Source organism: Crocodylus siamensis, chromosome 3, assembly GCF_052110815.1.
Source record: "Crocodylus siamensis isolate JL-2025a chromosome 3, ASM5211081v1, whole genome shotgun sequence".
Classification (NCBI taxonomy): Eukaryota; Metazoa; Chordata; order Crocodylia; family Crocodylidae; genus Crocodylus; species Crocodylus siamensis.
Genome location: NC_143397.1, coordinates 117,017,352 through 117,027,130, shown reverse-complemented (window position 1 = coordinate 117,027,130; position 9,779 = coordinate 117,017,352).

Below are 9,779 nucleotides of genomic sequence, written 5' to 3'. Positions count from 1 at the left end.
CCACCCGTCTCTCTTGTCCCCTGCTCAGATTGGAAACTCAGGAAAAAGGGGACTTCCTCTCTGTCCCATGCATGCACAATGCCTATCCATAGCAGGAAGTAGGGATCTTCAGTGCTGCAGTAATAACAATCATGGTGATGGTGATGGTGATGGTGATAATGACAGGGGAGGGCCCTCTCAGCTAGCACTCCCTGCTCCCCCATCCTCACTCATCCTCTCTTAGCACGGGGGTGAAAGGGAACACAGAGGGAAGAGAAACATATCTGTCTGTCTTCCAGCAGGGCAAAGAGGCAACAGTTGAGCAACCAGTGCCTGGCGAGAGCCAGGGATTTCCCCCAAGAAAGCATTCTCTGTGAGGACCTGTCGCTTCATGGGTAAGAAGTATCCCTGCACCTGCTTTTTCTGGCTCCCACTAGCTGGGGCCCTGTGGTGTCGATACTAACACTCTTTCTCTTTTTCTGTTTCAGATATTGATACTGCTCGCCGTTACACAGGTTGGTGCCACAAGCCCCACGTGCCAGCCTGCACCCAGAGAATGGGTCCAGAGTAGGGTGGCTATCATAGAGGACAGTCCAGTTGTCTTCTGTCCTCTATTGATATGAAATCAGACACTTCTGTGTCTTCCATGCACGTAGCTCCCGGCACTCAACATAAAGGTGTTGGGTTTTGTATCAATAGAGGACAGAGGAGCAGAAAACTGGAATGTCCTCCCCTCCCTGGGGTGACTTCCCCTCTGCTCACCCCCTCTCCAGAGCTTGGGATGGCTGCTTGTCCCTGCTTATGCCCGGCAGGGGATTCTCATACACAAGGGCTGGTAGCTACTGCCTGCTCTGTGTATATGCCAAGCTGTTTGTGTGTCCCCTGCCCTGACTCACTGCTTCTTGCCTGCAGTGGATATTACTTTGGGCAGTCACAGGGGGAACTCTGAAGTGATCGTCTCCGGGGATCAGAGGAGCGTGCATCTGCAGTGGCAACAACTGGAAGAACATGGCGTCTCAGGGGTGTTTGAGAAGTACCCCTATGTGCTGGGCTCGGAGGAGTTCTCTGGTGGCCGGCAGTACTGGGAGGTGCAGGGGTCACTTGGGGGATGCTGGGCAGTGGGCATATGGCAGGAGGATGACATGAGACCCATCTGCACACAGCCTGAGTGGAACATCTGGGTTCTGGTCTATGATGAGGGCCACTACAAGGCCGGCACAAAGGAAGAGACAACCCTGAACCTGCAGGACAGTCCCTAGCACCTTGGGGTCTACCTGGATGCAGAGGGAAGGGAGGTCTCCTTCTTTGATGCAAAAAGTGGGACCCAAATCTTTACCTTCTTCCTGACTTCCATGATGCACAGGCCCAAGTTCCCATTCTTTGCAGTCCTGAGCAAAGGAGCTGAGCTCACCCTGTGTATCCTGAAGACCTTGTGACACTTCCCTGCAGGCCCTAAGTCTCTATGGATTTGGGGGACCAGAGAGGTTTTACAAAGCCTCTTTCCCACAGGCCAATTCTGTCCTCAGCCCTGGCTCTCAGCTGGGGTGACTGAGATGGGGTGGTGGGGAGGAAAGGTTCACTGCTGTCCCCTGCTTGTTGCTGTCATGACAAGACAGTCACTAGAGGGGAATAACCTGGCATGGGACACACACATATCACAAGTGCATGCTCTGGGCAGCTCCAGTCTTTGCCCTGGGTGGGGAGAATCATCTTCCTTCTTAGGTTTTTGACTGGTGCAATGGGAGTGGGGTGTAATCTTATCAATACAGCAGAAGAACAGGCAGGATCTCACCCACACCTATGGCTAAGGGTGGCATCCATCTGGCAGCCCACCAGCAACATCTTAAGCTATGGGGCATGCTAGGTCTGTGTTGCTTCCTTCATTGTTGTGGCAATGAATTGCCTCCCCTAAGTGCAGGGGCCAGTGGAAAAAGGGTCAGGGAAAAAATAATATTGTGCAAGGAGATCTGGGGAAGTGACCCAGTTCTTAGGAAGGAGCTGCCACCGTGTGGATTGGCAGGGGAGCTGCAATTCTGGTCTCTTCCTTGCAAGCAGCGCAGAGAAGGGGTCAGCAGTGGAGAGACAGGACTTGCCAGTCACATGTGGAATGAGATGTTACCCATCATATAATGTTGGAATATCCATCCGGTCAGGCAGGACCTGAGAGCTCTGCACAAATCCCTACCTGGCCTCCCACCCCTAGATCCAGCCTCTGGTGATACTGCTGTTGTCCTCATCCCTCATGGCTCACATATTGTGCATGAAGCTCAAGGTCCAATTTGCTCCTGTCTCTCACCTCAGTCTGGAAGGCTAAACTTCTCCCCCCCGTAAGATAATTATGTGGAGCTTTACAACAAAGGCCAGTCCCATGAAAGCAGTGGGTAATAGTATTGCTTAGCCCGAGCTTCAGGGCAGCTCCCATCCCTTCTGTTGGGGAGACTCTGCCACCTGCAAAGAGCCGTATGGTTTCATACGGTTTGCTGTGCTCATTTAAATTCAGGAAGCTGCAATAGATGAAGGAGACTCCAAGGGATTTTGCTGGCACCAAGCTTTTATACCATCAAACCACGTTGTTCCTCACATTTCAGCTCTGCCCTTAATTGCTCTGAGAGCTGGCTTTGGAGGAATCTTGTCTAGTGGCAAACCTGAACGTCAAGCCCAGCCTTTCCCATCCAACTGCAGATAGAGTAGGGTGCCAGCCTGTCACTGGACAGCCTCTAGCCTTAAGATGAGAATATTCAAAAGAGGGCCTCCTAGCTCCCCCTTTCTGCTCCTCTCCAGCTCAGTCAGCATCTGGCTGTGTAGGTTGAGGACACATCAGTTGTCATATCACTGATAAGTTGCTTTGGGAAGAAGCAGCAGAGCCTTGGGCTGCTGCTTTCTACAGTTCACAATTGGCTGAATGTCTTAACTCATCACTTAGCTAAAAAAAGTCTAGAGAAGCAAACATCTAAAAGTTGGCAGGTTTAAGCTCCAGCAAGAGTTTCCCCCCTTCTAACATTCATTGTCTTTTCAAACTTTCTTAATTTTAGAAAGTTATGTGGAATCGTTGTAAATGGGACATTATGCTTTTCCAGCAAAAAAAACTATATTTGGTCAATGCTGAGATCTGTTGAAAATCCAAGGCTATTTTTTTCTCAAAGTCTGTGAAATACAGTTTTAAATTTCTTCCATTCAGTCATGTTATTCCATATATTGCATAATCAAATGATGTACAGGTACCACTAAATTTTGTTCACCAGTAAAGAATTCTAAGAAAACCCATAAAGAAGTTAGGTGATGAGAATTCATAGTCAGTAACAATACATTTTTCTATCCTTGACCTGGCTAGGTGACCTAAAATAATCTCTGTGAATTTCCATAGTTAGCTGTGAATATGGAAAGCATAATGAAAGTGCTTTATAACTATTAAGTACATTGATTTTCTATGTCTAAAATGTAAGGCATTGCAGACCTCCTGTTCATTTGTAGCATGTTTGAAGCCTTTCTTGTAGTGCAGGTAGAAATGGCAAATCATTTGATAACTATAGTCAAGTATTTGCCCACAAAATTTGACTTCTTACCACCTCCCAGATGCCCTGACAGCCAGTAAAATCAGCTTAAATAGATGGATGTATTTTATATGTCTTTAAAGCAGCTAATGGACTCTCTTTTTAATAGACATCATGGGCAGTATGTCCCAAAGCTATGGCCCTTCCATCAAAAACATTCTGCCAATTGCTTTCTGTATGAAACACCCAGGGTAAAATTAGAAGAAATTTAAAATCCTTGGATTTAGCTCAGATACTTCTTTAAGCCTGGTGCTGTACAGACACACAGACAAAGATAACACACGGGACATCAGTCACTTAAGGAGCTGGGTCATGGGGACAATGCAGGGGGAGGTGGGGGAATGGAGTATTAACCTTCTCTATGCCAAATAAGCAGTGAAGGATACAACCCACCATCATGCCACTCTCCCCTATTGTGAGTCAAGGATGCTCCTTCAGCTCCTTGACTGCTGACAGATCAGTGAAGGTGGGGGAGGTTCCTGGGGTGCGGTTGGGGTGTGGAGGGGGCCACGGCATGGGGACTTGGGTACAAAGGGTTGGGATAACAATGTGGGTTCGGAGCACAGAGGTAGAACCTCAGTTGGACCAGTTGTGGGCAAGTCTGTCCTCACAGGTTGGTTTCATCTCTTTGTTGTCAGGCAGCTGCTGGTTGCACTAGTCTGCAGAGTCCCCTGTGCCCCCACCATGTTCCAGGTACAGCCCCGGATGCTTCCCATCTCCAGCTGCTCAGGCATTAGAGGCCATCTGAAGGCCTCATAGAGTCCTGGGTCCTAATCAGGCTCTGGGGTGGGGAGCGCAGTGCCCCTGGGGTGCCTAGATCCGAGAGATGCAGCACCAGGGGTCACAGGCTGGGTCTCCTTGGAGCTGTCATCTAAGTGAGCCCTGGAGGGAGGCTTGGATGTCACCTGCCAGTGCTGCACAGGATCACGCTGGCACTGTCTCACACCCCATTTGCATTGGAGGGCATGGTGCAGGAGGCCCGTGAGGGGACACAGAACCAGGCTGTCAGGGGAGGGAAAGGTGAGGGGTGAAAGTGGGGTCTGGCCCTCTGGGATCCAGAGCCCACAGAGAATGAACAACAGATAGTGACAGGCAGTGTTACTGTCTTCATACTAATAGCAATAGTGTTAGTGCACCCTATTTAGTGCACAGAGATTAACCCCCACACATCCCATGTTACTGATTCAATTAATCCTTTATTAAACACTGCATGGGAACTAACCACGTTATTAGGAAGACCTTTCTTTGCTCTTACCATATCTCTGAGGAAGGTGGCATGGAGGTAAAGACAGGACAGAGCACTGGGACTCAAGTGCTCAGGGGCTGTTCTCCGCCCTGACCTCCTCCTTAACTTTGGATAAGTTGGTTTTCTTCTCTGTGCCTCTGTTTCCTCTGCTACCTTTGAAGATTACCTGAAGCTGCCCTCTCCTCAGAAGCTGTGCATGAGTAAATTTGACAGCTGCAAGAGGAGGTGGGAGGCAAGAGACAGATGAAGAATTCGGTGGAGCAAAGGGGTTGGAAATTGTCCTATGGGTCTGAGTCAGCTGAGAGGGCTGGGCTGGGCCCAAATAAACTAAGGCTGGGGGGATGAACTGAATTGTTACCACAGCCAAAACTGTGTTTTGCCTCATATTCTGGCAGCCCTAATGGTTTGCTCACCTTGAGGAGCACGAAGTTCAGAAATCAGAAGACAGCTCACAAAAAGCACTGGTAAACTGATTTGTAATGAGAACTTCAGGACTTGGTGGGATGCTTTATGCTTCTTGAACGTTTCTGGGAGGCACCACTGTGCATGGCTCTGCCTTGAAACTTTGTGGCACAGACTGGGCCCTAGACGCTTGCCAAAGGGAAGTCACCCAGTGCTGTGAAGCCCAGTGGGTTCATCTGAAGGAACCAGAGTGACCCTGAGAGTTATGGGCCATTCTGTGTTGACCTTTCTTCCTCAAGATGTCAATCTGGTATAGGTTACTGGACTGTATTCTTGTCGCACCCCCACTTACCACACTAATGCAGAACCTTTACAAAGACTTAGCCCAGAGAGGATGGTTAACTCAAACAAAATGGCAGCTTGGGCATCCCACTGCATTTTATCTCAGGGGTTGTTTTTTTAAAATGATGATTGATAGGGGGCTTGGTGGTTACACTGGGGGAATTGTTAGTAGTTCAAAAAATACATATTTAGACACATATCCCCTTGTGAAAAACTTTCAGACTCCTGCTTCATTCCCTGGACTCTCTCAGTCTTGCAGTGGGGCAGCTGTCTGGGACCAGGCCCTGGAGCCGGGGATCCATGTCCTGATGGATGTGAGATCCCACAGCTAACAGCAGGCTAGTTGGCTGGTAGAGTCTAGGGCAAAGAGGGGCATCCAGTTCCAGATAGGTCACGGCTACTTGGGAGGGGTAGGGGTGGGATGGCAGGGAAAAGGCACTTTCCATTCATACTATTCACTTTTTTAGGGTTGTTTTCCACTTTCTCAGGGGATCTTTGTGGTCAATTAGGTGGATCGAAGTATTCAGGCTGGCCAAGGCTGTCTAACCCTCTCACAGCAGGCAGCCTCAGCTCAGGATAAAAGCCCCATAGACTTTTACCCTGAGCCCATTGCTTCTGCAAAGCCCAATAGTATAATCACAGCCAGACACTCCCAGAAATCTGAAAAATGAGACATGTTTTTGTTTTTTGGGTTTGTTTGTTTTTTTGAGTGGGGGGTCTATACTGGGAAAATGAATGTCAGCCAGTAATGGATGCAAGACCTGCACCCAGCAGAAATCCCCACCTTAAAATTAATCACCTGATCAACACATTCTCCCCTTTCATTGGCCACTCTTCTCACAGCACTTACTTCACTGCTCTAAACTGGGAAGCTTATGTGAACAAATTTGGCTCACTTACCTTAGGAACTTCTGCTATGGAAGCCCAAGCAGCTCCTACACATGTAGCACACCACCTTCTAGTCAATGCCACAATTGACAGTGTTATTGGGTCAGCTCCAATCTGGGCCTGTGCCTCACACCACTGGGCTTACTTTCTGGTTCTCCCATTACACTGCTGGGTAACTAAGGTCATGCCACTTTCCTTTCTGTGCCTCAGTTTCTCCATTTGTAAAATGGGAATAATTGAAAGTCAGGTAGCATTCTTACCAAAAGCTTCCTCCAGCTGCATGGAACTGGATTGCTAACATACCTGCTTTCCACCTACTCCACCTGGCCGGCACAATGAGCAGCCACCTGTGGGTGGCTGAGTGAGTGGAAGGCAGACAGGAGCTGGAGCTGAAGTCCCATGTGCTGAGGCAGGAGCTGCCCAGCTGCAGCTTCCCCACAACCTGGCTGGGCATCTATTGCCCAGCATGCATTCCCATGGCTTCCCTCTATTACCTGCTGCCGGGAGAGGTGCAGCAGGGTTAGGAGGAGGAGCCACTGGAGGCAGGGGGAACTGAGCAGTACCCGGGCAGCAGCAGCAGCAGAAACAGTCTTGCTGGGAAGCTGTGTATACTGGCTGGGGTTGGGGGGTGCTGTCCATGGGTGTAAGGCAAGTACAGGTGGGAGTGCAGCACGGGCTGCCTTGAGCAGAAGCAGGTGGGGCTTGGCCCCATGAAGGCTGTAGGGGCAGCTGGGGAGGAAGAGAGGGGCTGGAAAGCAGACTATACCTGCACTTGCAACCCAGCCAGGCAAGTTCTGCTGCACATGTCCCCTGCCCCCTGCCCACCTCCCCTGCCTGCTCCTGGGACCTACTGCATGGGCAGCCCTCCACACGCATATGCACACCCCCACACACTTCCCAACCCCCACACAATATACAATAGTAAGACTTTATTTTGAGCTATTATGCAGTCACCTCTATATACACTACTCAAAAAAACCATAAATCAGAATATTTTTTTAAAATAAATTTAAAATGCATCAGGATAGATGTTTGATTTTTAGTATATGATTTTTTTTTTAACTATAATTTGTTAAAATGATACGTTCTAAAAAATTTTGGGAATTGACAGTTGTGCAGGTTCCTGCTGTAACTCATGGTGCTCTGTTGGGTCCAGGGGATAGGGGGATTGAGCTCCAGTTTGGAGCAGCTGTATGTCTGCACCCCCACCCCCAGCTCCAGTGCTATCTTTAGGATGGGAGCCAGGGAGGGGAGGGAGCTGGGTCTGGGGTTTTCATTCAGAAAATTGCAATTGTTTATCCTGCTGTCCTAAGCAAATGTCAGTCTGCGTGCCCAAGTCCTGCCCATCCAGGTTGTGGCAGCAGTTTCTTAATGGGACCAAGCATCTTCTAACTCCTGGCATCTCTTAAAATAGCATTCTGCCATTCTTCTCAGTGAGTGTAATTGTTCATATTACTCTGTCTCCTGGCAAAGAGACTAACTGCTGGATCAAATTCTACCTAACAAGCTAACCAGTGAGCTTGCAGTGAGAAAACAGATACTGAGCTGGCCCTCCAGAACCCAGACTGCCTCCTAGGCACCTGTGTGTGGCCTCCAATGCTCCCCTGCAGTCACAATCCAAGTCCTCCAGTCAAGCTTAATTCAGAACAAACATATAAGCAAGCTGCTTCACAACTAAAATTCTTCCTACACCAGGCCACTGCCTCACTGCAAGCCATAAGTTCCCCTTAACTCTCTCCTTTCACTATGGGACTGCTGAGGTGCCTGCCAGTCCATCATCTGCAGCCAGCTCCCTCTGTTACAGGACCCCATATCAACACAGATGACATCATCATGGGACCAAATAACAAAGAGTACAATATCCGGGTTCGGTCATCTACAGCTCTACCAATGCCATCACTTGCTTACAATCCCCATCTGCTGTCTACATTGGATAGACGGGGTGATCTCCATGTGTAAGAATGCACGAACACTGATCTGACATCATCCGCAGAAAGACACAAAAACCTGTGGCAGAACATTTCAACCTCCCTGGACATCCCATCACTGACCTCAGGATCGTTGTCTTCAGGCAGGAACATTTTAAAAACCAGTTTGAATGGGAAATTGCAGAACAAGAAATCATCCACTGACTGGATTGTGTTAAGCATGCTTTAAAGAGGAACTACAGGTTCTTATCGCACTATGCAGATTTTCTTTTATAACCCACCTATTTTATTGTAATCACTCATTCCATTATATATTCTGCTCTTTGATGTCCTTTCACAGCATCTGATTACATGAATGTGGGGTGAAGAAAGCTTGTGTTCTCTAACTATTTAGTTAGTACATACAGGTGCATATATACCCTGCCTGCATACTAGAAAAGGCCGGCTCTGCACTGTCTGAGGGGTGCCTGAGCCCAGACCAGGCCTCCATTACTTTCACAAGTCTATCATGGACGGTTTTTGCGACAGCTTGTCCACAGTGCTTCAGAACCATTCTCCCCAGAGCTGGCTAGGGATCTGCATGCTTGCTGTGGCTAGCAGGCTGTTAAAAATGAGGCATAAAGAATTTCCTTCCCCACAACCTGGCTTTCCAACATCTGCATCCAAGATGAAAATTTCTTCACTGTCCGAGCCCCCACGGTCTGGAACAGCCTGCCACCGTAGGTGGTTCAAGCACCTACACTGATCACCTTCAAGAGCAAATTGGATGCTTATCTTGCTGGGATCCTATGACCCCAGCTGACTTCCTGCCCTTTGAGCTGAGGGCTGGACTCGACGCTCTTCTGAGGTCCCTTCCAGCCCTATGAAATCTGTGAATCAAAGCTGAAACTTTGAATTCTTCCACTTGGTGGCAGTGACGTTCCATCATTTTTTACCCAGTGATTGCATACAGGTGATGCCCATAGCCTTCCTGCTCCCTTCTTTCTTGCCCACTGATGCCTTCTGTCTGTAGCAGCCATCAACCCCACACCCACACAATGGGGCAGGTCCATGCCCTGCACCTCTCTGAAAAAAGGCACAGCAACAGGCCTGAGGCAAGGCTGGGTACCCATAACACTGGGATGTCCAGGTCCTGCTGATTTGAACTGAAAAGTGGGTGTCCAAATCCCTTGGACAGCTTTGGTGACTCCACAGAGGGTCTGTCACTCCCTGGACGCAGCAGAATAGTGGTGTTCCTGAATCTGTTCAGGTAGGTGGACTTAGGGGACATGGCTCCTTGACCAAGCAGAGGCAGTGGCCCAGCTCCTTTGGATCCCCTTCAGCTACGTAGGGCTGTCCAGGTTGGACTGTAACCTCATCAACACCTCCGTGAATCTGGAGGGACTGGTGAAAGGTCACCGATCATGCTAGGGAAGGGACACTGCAGAAGCAGGTGCTGGGGGA